The 13,270-nt window shown below is 46.3% G+C and overlaps 1 long non-coding RNA gene across 1 annotated transcript; it reads right to left on the reverse strand.

Annotated features, from left to right (window-relative positions):
- Positions 1-113: 113 nt before the first annotated feature.
- On the reverse strand, positions 114-2,709 carry LOC103639130 (uncharacterized). The gene is made up of 4 exons (XR_559247.2): positions 2,313-2,709; positions 2,100-2,192; positions 1,973-2,022; positions 114-376 (listed from the first exon to the last, which is right to left on the reverse strand). It is a non-coding gene; the product is annotated as an uncharacterized lncRNA (long non-coding RNA).
- Between the last annotated feature and the right edge of the window lie 10,561 nt (positions 2,710-13,270).

Genomic DNA, 13,270 nt, shown 5'->3' on the forward strand with positions numbered 1-13,270 from the left:
TCGCGCCAACCCATCTGGGCTGGGACACGCAACGACAAATTTACTCGTTGGTCCAGGGACCCCCGGGGTCGAAACGCCGACACATGTTATCGAAGGTTCGATGCTAGGTGAAACAAAAAGCAACAATATATTTTGATGAGAGCACTTAGAGCAATCGTATAGAAAGAAATAGCAAGACAACAGTCCACAGACATAGGGGAAATATAGGCAGGAGACTTAGGTCATTCAATATAGTTAAGGACCAGACCCTGCACATTGGAGCAAGCAACACGACACTATCTCAGTAGAAAGGATCATTCATATGAAGCTGCACCACCACAGTTCCTCCCATGGAGAACCCGTAGAGGAATCTTTTCTTTAGCATGTTCTCATGTTTCTATGGAAATGCAATGAACATGTTAGCAAATAAATAATGGAGGTCCCATGTGAAATGGAAATGTGCCCTTGGGCATTTTCAATAAGTATTTTGGTGATTAGATGCCCAACACAGTAATTGAGTACTTATGTGCGAGAAGTGCAAATCATAGACAAAGGTATGTTTCTAGACTTAGTGAATTGTTTTATGTACTAACATAGATATCCAAATGATAGAAACAGATACTAAAGAAGAAGGGAAGAAAAGGGAAAGAGTTGGATGTGTGCAGCAAACACCAACTCGGTCTGGCACACCGGACTGTCCGGTGGTGCACCGGATAGTGTCCGGTGCGCCAGGTCGACCGGCGATGAACTGGCCACTTTCGGGAAAACACGGAGACGTACAACTATAATTCACCGGACTGTCCGGTGGTGCACCAGACTGTCTGGCGAGCCAACGGTCGCCAGCGCAACGGTCGGTTGCGCAATCCGCGGGCGACGTGTGGCCTGCAGCAACGGTCGGTGTGGTGCACCGGATAGTGTCCGGTGCGCCAACTGACCCCAAGGACCAACGGTCGGATGCGCCAGATATGGAAGGAGATCACGCGCCGGACAACTACAGTGACTGTCCGGTGGTGCACCAGACTGTCCAGTGCACCACCCGACAGAAGGCAAGTTTGGCCTTCCAAGTTAGCCTCCAACGGCTCCTAGCTACCTTGGGGCTATAAAAGGGACCCCTAGGCGCATGGAGGAGAACACGAAGCTTTCACGAAACATTCTAAGACTCCCTGACTCCGACTCCACGCTTTTGATTCTCAATGTTAGCAATTTGAGCTCCATTTGAGTTATGAACTCCGTGTGTTGTGTTTCGAGCTCAAGTTGGGACTTGTGTGCGTGATTGTGCTGCGGATTTGAGTCTTGTGTGTGTTGCTCTACCCAACCTTACTCTGTGCTTTCTTTGTGATATCAATTGTAAGGGCGAGAGACTCCAAATTGTGGAGATTCCTCGCAAACGGGAAAAATACTCTGAAGGAAAATACTGTGGTATTCAAGTTGATCATTGGATCGCTTGAAAGGGGTTGAGTGCAACCCTCATCCATTGGGACGCCACAACATGGAAGTAGGCAAGTGTTACTTGGCCGAACCACGGGATAAAAATCGTGTGTCTCTTGTGTTGCCTTCTCTGTGATTGTTGTGTTCACAAGAACTCGCTTCAAAGCTACTTAGCCATACTAACACTTTGATAATCAAGTTTTGTGGCTATTAGTTTTGGATTTTACAGGATCACCTATTCACACCCCCTCTAGGTGCTCTCACCATGTAGGGCTATGGTTTGCGTACATAGCCACTGGAATGCACACAGCTTCGTTCTCACCACATACACTCTTGAAATGGTTAGAGCAGTCTCTAACGTGTCATCGAAGCTCGAGAGGTAGCCTTTCGAGCCTGAAGATTTACTGTGGCCCTCATGGTTGATTCCATGGACAATGTATCCACGGTGTACTAAAACAAAGGTTGTGTCTGTGTTTTTTATGGAAGTTTGTGAGCATACATCGATGCCATGAGTTCATGGTTTTCACTAATGAAAAGAACATGAAAAATGAAATTGAAGGTTTACCTCCGATGGATATGCTGCACTCGGCTCTGTATCCTATCAAAATTAAGCCACTGAAGAAAGAGCATCTCGTTAGTTCTTAATCAAATCATAGCCAAGGGAGGAAATGAGTGTAAGGAGATGTCGCTACCGTGGCAGATAAAGACCAGAGCTCTGCACTCCGGTTTCCTCGGTGTACACCTGCAGGTGAAGAGCTTGTTTCCTCATGAATTCATGAAGAAGTCTTGCCAAAAATAACGCAGAAATGTGTTAGCAAAAACTGGCTTATACTACACCGATGGAATCAAAAAAGATTTTCGTTGTTAGGAACTGGACCACCCAAGAGAATTGCAGTAGGACTAACCTCTTCATAATTGATATATTCTTTGTACTGAGCCTGCATAAATTAGAAAACCAAATGCTAAGAGTCAAGGAGGCAAAAGAAACATGAAGAAACAAGAGCAAATTCTTCTGAATATGTGAAATATTTTTTCCTGAATGTCGTATGATTATGTTTGGCCAATCTATATGCACAACAACACAACCTTTGTGTTTACTGAAGCTTAGATATGGGATGCGAAAAAAACAAAACTATGGGCAGATCTAAAATATATTGTCCAAAGTCAGTAGGCAATCCATGAAATTTGTGTAGTGATGAAATGAAATTTATGAAAGGAAAATGGGTCACTGTTGGAAAAATTTCCACATCTACCAATCCACCACGTCCGACATGGATCCTCTCTTTGGTTCAATGAATATATTCGGACTGAATTCCTAAAAGAAATAAAAAGTAAAGAAATTATAGCAAATCAGAATTATTAATACTCTCCCATCAGTTCAGTGATATGTCCATGTCATGTCTGTACAAAGGTTGTAGGCTTACCAATTATTGAGCTTTAGGAAATATAGAGAACCTAAATGTTGCAATGCTTCCTTGTTTCTTAATGGGAATGGAAGAGGTAGTTGTGAAGATGATTGTTCACAAGAACATTCTTCCTGAAAATGATACCTTTTTTGCTGACTCCTGGTAATCATCACATCTTGAAATTTCTCAAATTATATATAACCCCTCACAAAGAACCAATGCAAAGACAAATATCATGACATTGAGTATGAGTTTTTTTAGTCAAAAACAAGAGTAATCGGGCCGATTGACCGAAAGAAAATTCAATCAACAACAATCATCATACAACTTCAGCCGATTGATAGCAAGAGTAGTACATGGGAATTTGGGGATGACTGTGAGATCGGGTCGGAGAGGTGGAGCAGGCATGCCCATCATAGGTCAACCTGATCCCATCGTCCCTCACTCCCTATCAAATGGTGATAGCACCGGACCAGCGTTGCAACTGATGGGTGGACTGAGACAATGGTATTGGTGGCTGGCGGCAGGCCACCACCGTGGGTGGGCCGAGGCGACTGTACTGGCGACCGACGGTGGGCCGCCCCTGCCTCCGCACAATGATGAAGATGCACTTGAATGCAGCGACGATGCACCTACCCCATTCATTTAGCACGAAGCCGGCCGGTGGCTTGGGCATGGCGGACTGACAGTGGCTCGGGTGCTCCCAGAAATTATATGCGGTTATTCAACTTCCACGAAGATGACAAAAATCATGATTCCACAATGGCATGATATGGTCATGGGGAAGGGGACCGAGGAAGGCGCCATGAATGGCGTGGAGGTGAACTTTCCATCGAGGACGCGAGATCTACAGACGCGGGGACTATTAGCGAGCGGGGTTTCTAAAACTCGAGGGAAACTGGATCGGCGCGGACGCAGCGCCCCAAAGTGAGAATGGCGACTGGGGCGGGCTCGGGATGGCGCCATTATGGGGGAGGCAGATTGTCGTGGGGCGCGGGGGAGGGCGAGCTTGGGGGCGCCGCAGAGCGAGGGACATTGCCGAGATTGCCATGGAGTGAGGGCACGGCGAGATTGCCGCGAGGGAGAGGGCGCTTGCCGAGGCAGATTGCCGCGGGGGAGGGGCGCTTGCCGAGGCGGAGACGTGGTGAAGCCGTGGTGGACGCCCACGCTAGACACATATGGTATAATAGAGATTGCATTTCTTCTCAACACTATACCCCCCTTGTGTTCCCACCAGAGCCTAAAACATTTGCATATTGGGAATGCACCTACCTAATTGAAAGGAAAATGTGCCTTTGGACCATTTCTATATTGTTTTGGTGATTAGATGCTCAACACATCTTGTTTTGTCTAATATGAGCTCAGAGTTAAAGATAAGCAAATTGGAGAAAAAAGGTATAATTCTAGCACTCAGTAAATTGTTTTTGGTACTAACTATGTCTATTAAGTGCTAGGGTATCTTCTCAAATCGAGAGAAATTAAATTAAGGAAGTTTGGCTAAGACCAGCCAACCTTGCAGCAGCCTGTGGTGCATCGGACTATCCGGTGTGCATCGGGCAGTGTCCGGTGCTAGGCTAGCGCGCTCAGTGAACAGGTCGCTCTCGGGAAAATGCCACAGAGCCACGGCTATAATTTATCGGATTGTCTGGTGTGCACCGGACTGTCTGGTGTGCCAGTCACGCGCCCAGCCAACAGTCGACTGCACGGTCAGCGGGCAACACGTGGCTCAGGCAACGGTCAGCGGGCAGCACCGGACTGTCGGAGTGCCACGGGGACTGTGGCTGGCAACTGTCGACTTCACCAAAGAAGGAAGGAAATCAGGTATTGTTCACTGTCTAGTGGCGCACCGGACTGTTTGGTACGCTCACGGATAAAAAGGCAACCAAATCCTACCAAATGGAGCTCCAACTGCTCCTAGGGTCCTTGGGCTATAAAAGGGACCCCTAGGCGCATGGAGCACAAAAACCAATCAGTCATTGAACATATTACAACGCCGAGACATCGAATTCATGCCTTTGTTTTGATAGATAGAGGTTTGGTCACTTGTTTTTAGCTGTAAAACCGTTGTGTTGTATTTGTGCTTTTCTCTCTTGACTTGTGTGCGTAAGTTGCTGTCAGTTTGTCTCGTGTGTTTGATTCTACTTCCCCCATACTCTTGTGGTTTACTTTAAGATCAATTGTGTAAGGGTGAGAGACTCTAACTTGTAGAGATTCCTCATAAAGGGAAAAACTTGAGATAAGGAAGAAAATTGTAGTACTTAAGTTTGATCTTTAAATCACTTGAGAGGGGTTGAGTGTAACCCTTGAACGAAGGAGGTCACCACAACGTGTAGTAGGCATTGGCCGAACCACGGGATAAAATCACTGTGTCACTTGTGCATCTTTTTATTGTGATTGTTTTCTTCCATAGAGTTCTCACATAATCACATGTGTTATTGTTCCTAAGTTTAATACATATCTTAAAGGACAATTGAAAGGGAAATAGGTTTACACCTTTTTCCTAATTGATTTTGGTGGTTGAATTGCACAACACAAATAATTGGACTAACTAGTTTGCTCTAGATTATAAGTTTTACAGGTGCCAAAGGTTCACAACAAACCAATAAAAAGACCAAGAAAGGGTTCAAATAAAGAGAGCAAAAGACAACCGAAGTGTGCCCTGGTCTGGCGCACCGGACTGTCCGGTGTGCCACCGGACAGTGTCCGGTGCACCAGGGAACCAAACTCCGAACTACTCACCTTCGGGAATTCTAGGGGCCGCTTCGCTATAATTCACCGGATTGTCCGGTGTAGCACCGGACTGTCCGGTGTGCCAGCGGAGCAACGGCTACTTCACGCCAACGGTCGTCTGCAGAGGACATTAAATGCGCTACAGTGCGCGCAGAAGTCAGAGCACGCGCCAGACGGCGCACCGAACAGTCTACAGGACCTGTTTGGTGCACCACCGGACTGTCTGGTGGCCCAGAAGACAGAAGCTCCAACGGTCAAACCCTAACGGTCGGGTGACGTGGCTGGCGCACCGGACAGTGTCCAGTGGCGCACCGGACTGTCCGGTGCGCCATGCGACAACAGCCTCCACCAACGGTTCATTTGGTGGTTGGGGCTATAAATACCCCCAACCACCCACCATTCATTGCATCCAAGTTTTCAGCCTTCAAACACCTTACAAGAGCTATAGCATTCAATACAAGACATAATCAAAGAGATCAAATCCTCTCCCAAGTCCAAAGATCATTCCAATCAAATAGTGACTCGTGAGAGAGAGAGACTTGTGTTCATTTGAGCTCTTGCGCTTGGATTGCTTTTCTTCTTCATTCTTTCTTGATTCCAACTCAATTGTAACCAAGGCAGGAGACACCAATTGTGTGGTGGTCCTTGTGGGGACTTAGTGTCCCGTTTGATTGAGAAGAGAAGCTCACTCGGTCTAAGTGACCGTTTGAGAGAGGGAAAGGGTTGAAAGAGACCCGATCTTTGTGACCACCTCAACGGGGAGTAGGTTTGCAAGAACCGAACCTCGGTAAAACAAATCACCGTGTCATCCGCCTTATTTGCTTGTGATTTGTTTTTCGCCCTCTCTTTTGGACTCGTTTATATTTCTAATGCTAACACTGGCTTGTAGTAGTGCTTAAAGTTTGTAAATTTCAGATTCGCCCTATTCACCCCCCTCTAGGCGACTTTCAACAATCAAGTGAAGAGTTATCTTCTTCTCTCTACCTCTATTCGTATCAACTTGGTTTTGATTTTACTAACTAAAAGGGAAATGGTCTCAACATTTTCTATAGTCGATTTTGGTGTTTGGCGTCCATCACAAACATATGGACTAACTGAAAGGGAAATGTGCCCTTGGGCAATTTCAATAAGTATTTTGGTGATTAGATGCCCAACACAATAATTGAGTACTTATGCGAGAAGTGCAAATCAGAGACAAAGGTATGTTTCTAGACTCGGTGAATTGTTTTATGTACTAACATAGTTATCCAAGTGCTAGAAACAGTGACTAAAGAAGAAGAGAAGAAAAGGGAAAGAGTTGGCTGTGTGCAGCCAACACCAGCTCGGTCTGGCACACCGGACTGTCCGGTGCGCCAGGCTGACCGGCGATGAACTCGCCGCTTTCGGGAAAATGCAGAGGCGTACGACTATAATTCATCGGACTGTCTAGTGGTGCACCGGACTGTCCGGTGAGCCAACGGTCGCCAGCGCCAACGGTCGGCTGCGCAATTCGCGGGTGACGCGTGGCCCGCAGGGCCGCAGCAACAGTTGATTGGGCACACTGGACTGTCCGGTGCGCCAATCGACCCCGAGGACCAACGGTCGAATGCGCTAGAAAAGGAAGGAGATCACGCACCGGACAGCTACAGTGATTGTCCAGTGGTGCACCGGACTGTCCGGTGCACCACCCGACAGAAGGCAAGTTTGGCCTTCCAAGTTGGCCTCCAACGGCTCGTAGCTGCCTTTGGGCTATAAAAGGGACCCCTAGGTGCGTGGAGGACCAGACCAAGCTTTCAGGAAACGTTCTAAGACTCCCAGACTCCGACTCCACGCACAAAGGAGATTTGGGACGTGCTCAAAGGAGATTTGGGATGTGCTCAAGACCGCGCACGAAGGAGACGAGGTGACCAAGATCACTAAGAGAGAGACGATCGAGGGGGGGGGCTCAGTCGGTTCATGCTTCACCAAGGGGAGGAGCCACAAGCGATGTACAACCGGCTCAAGACCTTGGTGAACCAAGTGCGCAACCTCGGGAGCACCAAATGGGATGCCCATGAGATGGTCAAGGTTATTCTAAGATCACTTGTATTTCTTAATCCCACTCAAGTTCAATTAATTCGTGGTGATCCTAGATACAAGCTAATGTCTCCCGAGGAAGTGATAGGAAAATTTGTGAGCTTTGAATTGATGATCAAAGGCTCCAAGAAAATCATCGAGCAAGGCGCCTCCTCCACACCCGATGTGCAACCCGTTGCATTCAAGGCAACGGAGGAGAAGAAAGAAGACTCTACACCTAGTAGGGTCCCCCATAGATGCCTCCAAGCTCGACAATGAGGAGATGACGCTCATCATCAAGAGCTTTCGCCAAATCCTCAAGCAAAGGAGGGGGAAGGACTACAAACCCCGCTCCAAGAAAGTTTGCTACAAGTGTGGTAAGCCTGGTCATTTTATTGCAAAATGTCCATTATCAAGTGATAGTGACAGGGGCGACGACAAGAAGGGAAAGAGAAGTGAAAAGAAGAGGTACTACAAGAAGAAGGGCGACAATGCCCATGTATGCCACAAGTGGGACTCGGACGAGAGCTCCACCGACGAGGACGTCGCAAACATCGCCTTCACCAAGGGCCTTCTCTTTCCCAACGTCGGCCACAAGTGCCTCATGGCAAAGGACGGCAAGAAGAAGAAGGTAAAATCTAGATCCTCCACTAAGTATGCAACATCTAGTGATGAGGCTAATTATAGTGACGATGAGGATGATTTATTGACACTTTTTGCCAACCTAAACATGCAACAAAAGGAGAAATTAAATGAATGAATTAGTGCTATTCATGATAAGGATGAACTCTTAGATAGTCAAGAGGACTTCCTAATTAAAGAAAATAAAAAGCATGTTAAGGTTAAAAATGCTTATGCTCTAGAGGTAGAAAAATGTGTAAAATTAACTAGTGAACTAAGCACTTGCCATGATGTTATTTCCAACCTTAGAAATGAGCATGCTAAATTAAATGCTAAGGTTGAGAATTTAAATGTTTGTGATGATTCTCTTGTTAGTCTTAGGAATGATAATGCTAGTTTGATTACTAAGATTGACAAGTTAAATGCATCTCTCTCTAGCATTAAAAATGAGAATGAAAAATTGATTGCTAAGACTAAAGATTTAAATGTTTGCAATATTTACATTTCCAATCTTAGAGATGAAAATGTCATATTACATGCTAAGATTGTTGAACTAAATTCATGCAAACCCTCTACATCTACCGTTGAGCATATTACCATTTGCACCAGATGTAGAGACATTAATGTTGATGCTATTCGTGATCACCTAGCTTTAATTAAACAACAAAATGATCACATAGCTCAACTTAGTGCCAAAATTAATGAGCATGACTTAGAAAATGAAAAATTTAAATTTGCTAGAAGCATGCTCTATAGTTGGAGACGCCCTGACATTAAGGATGGCATTGGCTTCCAACAAGGAGACAATGTCAAGCTTAATGCCCATCCTAAAAGATTATCTAACTTTGTTAAGGGCAAAGCTCCCATGCCTCAGGATAACGAGGGTTACATTTTATACCCTGCCGGTTATCCCGAGCACAAAATTAGGAGAATTCACTCTAGGAAGTCTCACTCTGGCTCTAATCATGCTTTTATGTATAAGAGTGAGGCATCTAGCTCTAGGCAATCAACCTGTGCTAAATTGCCTAAGAAGAAAACTCCTATTGCGTCAAATGATCATAACATTTCATTTAAGACTTTTGATGCATCCTATGTGCTTACTAACAAATCAAGCAAAGTAGTTGCCAAATATGTTGGGGGCAAACACAAGGGGTCAAAGACTTGTGTTTGGGTACCCAAGGTGCTTGTTTCTAATGTGAAAGGACCCAAGACCATTTGGGTACCTAAGAACAAGGCCTAAACTTGTTTTGTAGGTTTATGCATCCGGGGGCACAAGTTGGATCATCGATAGCGGGTGCACAAACCACATGACAGGGGAGAAAAACCATGATCCCCAACGAGCCATCACATTCGGGGATGAAAATCAAGGTTTGGTCAAAGGATTGGGTAAAATTGCTATATCACCTGACCATTCTATTTCCAATGTTTTTCTTGTAGATTCTTTAGATTACAATTTGCTTTTTGTTTCTCAATTATGCAAAATGGGCTACAACTGTCTTTTTACGGATATAGGTGTTACTGTCTTTAGAAGAAGTGATGATTCAGTAGCATTTAAGGGAGTGTTAGAGGGTCAGCTATACTTAGTAGATTTTGATAGAGCTGAACTCGACACTTGCTTAATTGCTAAGACTAACATGGGTTGGCTCTGGCACCGCCGACTAGCCCATGTTGGGATGAAGAATATTCATAAGCTTCTGAAGGGAGAGCACATTTTGGGACTAACCAATCTTCATTTTGAGAAAGACAGGGTATGTAGCGCATGTCAAGCAGGGAAGCAAGTTGGTGTTCATCATCCACACAAGAACATCATGACGACTGACAGGCCGCTTGAGCTACTCCACATGGACCTATTCGGCCCGATCGCTTACATAAGCATCGACGGGAGTAAGTATTGTCTTGTAATTGTGGATGATTATTCTCGCTTCACTTGGGTGTTCTTTTTGCAGGAAAAATCACAAACCCAAGAGACCTTAAAGGGATTCTTGAGACATGCTCAAAATGAGTTCGGCTTGAGGATCAAGAAAATAAGAAGCGACAACGGGACGGAGTTCAAGAACTCACAAATAGAAGGCTTCCTTGAGAAGGAGGGCATCAAGCATGAGTTCTCTTCTCCCTACACGCCACAACAAAATGGTGTAGTGGAGAGGAAGAATAGAACTTGAAAGGGAAATGTGCCCTTGGGCCATTTCTATGTATTTTGGTGATTGAGTGCCAACACATGTGCTTAATTGGGAATTTATGTACAAGGATGAACAAAGTGTAAATCACAAGTAAAGGTATGTTTCTAAGCCTTAGTACATTGGTTTTAAGTACTAATATATTTGTCTAAGTGTTAGAAACAGAAAGAAGAAGAATAGAGAAAAGGAGAAGGGACTTGGCTGTGTGCTGCCAAGACCCAGCTCGGTCTGGAGCACCGGACTGTCCGGTGTGCACCGGACAGTGTCCGGTGCGCCAGGCTGGCGCGACTCGAACTGGCCGCTCTCGGGAAATTGGCCGGCGGCGTACGGCTAAAATTCACCGGACTGTCCGGTGTGCACCGGACTGTCCGGTGAGCCAACGGTCGGCCAGGGCCAACGGTCGGCCGCGCAATCCGCGCGGGACACGTGGCCGAGCCAACGGTCGGAAGACGGCACCGGACTGTCCGGTGTGCACCGGACATGTCCGGTGCGCCAACAGCGCCAGATCTGCCAACGGTCTGCAACGGTCGTCTTCGCCGTTTAAGGAAACAAATCGGGCACCGGACAGTGTCCGGTGTGCACCGGACTGTCCGGTGCCCCCGACGACAGAAGGCAAGGATGGCCTTCCGGATTTGCTCTCAACGGCTCCTAGCTGCCTTGGGGCTATAAAAGGAGCCCCTAGGCGCATGGAGGAGATACATAAGCAACCTTTGAGCATTCTTGATCATCCACACTAAGTCTCTGCGCATTCGTTTGTGTTTCTAAGTGATTCGAGCTCTGTTCTAAGTGAGAACTCTGAGATAGTCTTGTGAGCTCGATTCTTGGCCGTGTGTGTGCGCTTTTGCTGTGGATTTGTGTGTGTTGCTTCCCTCCCTTACTCTGTGTTTCATTTGTGATCATATACTTGTAAGGGCAAGAGACTCCAATTTGTGGAGATTCCTTGCAAACGGGATAGTGAAAGGAAAACAAAACACCGTGGTATTCAAGTGGGTCTTTGGACCGCTTGAGAGGGGTTGATTGCAACCCTCGTCCGTTGGGACGCCACAACGTGGAGTAGGCAAGCGTTGGTCTTGGCCGAACCACGGGATAAAACCACTGTGTCACTCTGTGCTTGATTCTCTTGTGGTACTGTGTTTTGTTGAGACTTCACCTTAGCCACTTGGCAATAATCGTGCTAACACTTAACAAGTTTTTGTGGCTTAAGTTTGAAGTTTTTACAGGATCACCTATTCACCCCCCCCCCTCTAGGTGCTCTCAATTGGTATCAAAGCCGTTCTCTTCACAAAGGGACTAACCGCCCGAAGAGATGGATCCTAAGGGGAAGGGTATAGTGATCAACGACAAAGAGAAGGAATCCTTCGTCAACGAGCCGAAGGACGATAAGCCTACCGACTCCGGCTCGGGCCAAAGACGGAAGGAAGGGAAGAAGAAGAAGACCAGGCGCATCAAGGAGATCGTCTACTACGACAGCGACGAGTCTACTTCTTCCCAAAAGGACGAGGACCACAACGACTACGAGAAAAGAAAACCGGTTAATTCGAACTTTTCTTTTGATTACTCTCGTATTCCGCAAAGTTCACATTCTCATTTGCTCTCCATTCCACTCGGCAAGCCCCCACACTTTGATGGAGAGGACTACGGATTTTGGAGCCACAAAATGCGTAGTCACCTATTCTCTCTCCATCCTAGTATATGGGAGATTGTAGAGAGTGGAATGCATTTTGATAGTTCGGATAGTCCCATGTTCATTAATGAACAAATTCATAAGAATGCACAAGCTACTACTGTTCTTCTAGCTTCCTTGTGCAGGAATGAATACCATAAGGTGAGCGGCTTGGATAACGCCAAGCAAATCTGGGACACCCTCAAGATTTCTCATGAGGGGAACGACGTCACCTTACTCACCAAGATGGAGTTGGTGGAGGGCGAGCTTGGACGGTTCGCAATGATAAGGGGCGAGGAGCCAACGCAAACATACAATCAGCTCAAGACCCTTATCAACAAGATAAGAAGCTACGGGAGCACGCGATGGACGGACCACGACGTCGTCCGCCTAATGCTAAGGTCATTTACCGTTCTTGATCCTCACTTGGTGAACAATATACGTGAAAATCCCAGGTACACCAAGATGTCGCCCGAAGAAGTTCTTAGGAAATTTGTTAGCGGGCGAATGATGATCAAGGAGGCGAGATATGTGGACGACGCCTTGAATGGTCCGATCAACGAGCCGCAACCTCTCGCTCTCAAGGCAACACGAAGCAAGGAGGCGCTACCTAGCAAGGTGGCACAAATTGAGGCGGCTGGACTCAACGATGAAGAAATGGCCCTCATTATCAAGAGATTCAAGACGGTGCTAAAGGATCGCAATGGACAGCCGAGCAAGACTAAGACCAAGGGGAAGCGATCATGCTTCAAATGCGGTAAGCTTGGTCATTTTATTGCTAACTGTCCTGATAATGATAGTGACCAGGAAAAGGGGAACAAGAGGGAAAAGAAGAAGCATTACAAGAAGGCAAAGGGCGAGGCGCATCTAGGCAAGGAGTGGGACTCGGATTGCTCCTCGTCCGACTCCGACAATGAAGGACTCGCCGCCACCGCCTTCAACAAATCAACCCTCTTCCCCAACGAGCGTCACACATGCCTTATGGCAAGAGAGAAGAAGGTATGTACTCGCAACTCTACCTATGCTTCTTCAAGTGAGGACGAATCTAGTGATGAGGATGAAGTAGATTATTCATGTTTGTTCAAGGGCTTAGATAGATCTAAGATAGACAAAATTAATGAATTAATTGATGCCTTGAATGAAAAGAATATACTTTTAGAAAAGCAAGAGGATTTGTTGTATGAAGAGCATGATAAATTTGTTGAGGCACAAAAATCCTATGCTTTAGAAGT

This window comes from Zea mays, chromosome 9, assembly GCF_902167145.1.
Source record: "Zea mays cultivar B73 chromosome 9, Zm-B73-REFERENCE-NAM-5.0, whole genome shotgun sequence".
Classification (NCBI taxonomy): domain Eukaryota; kingdom Viridiplantae; phylum Streptophyta; class Magnoliopsida; order Poales; family Poaceae; genus Zea; species Zea mays.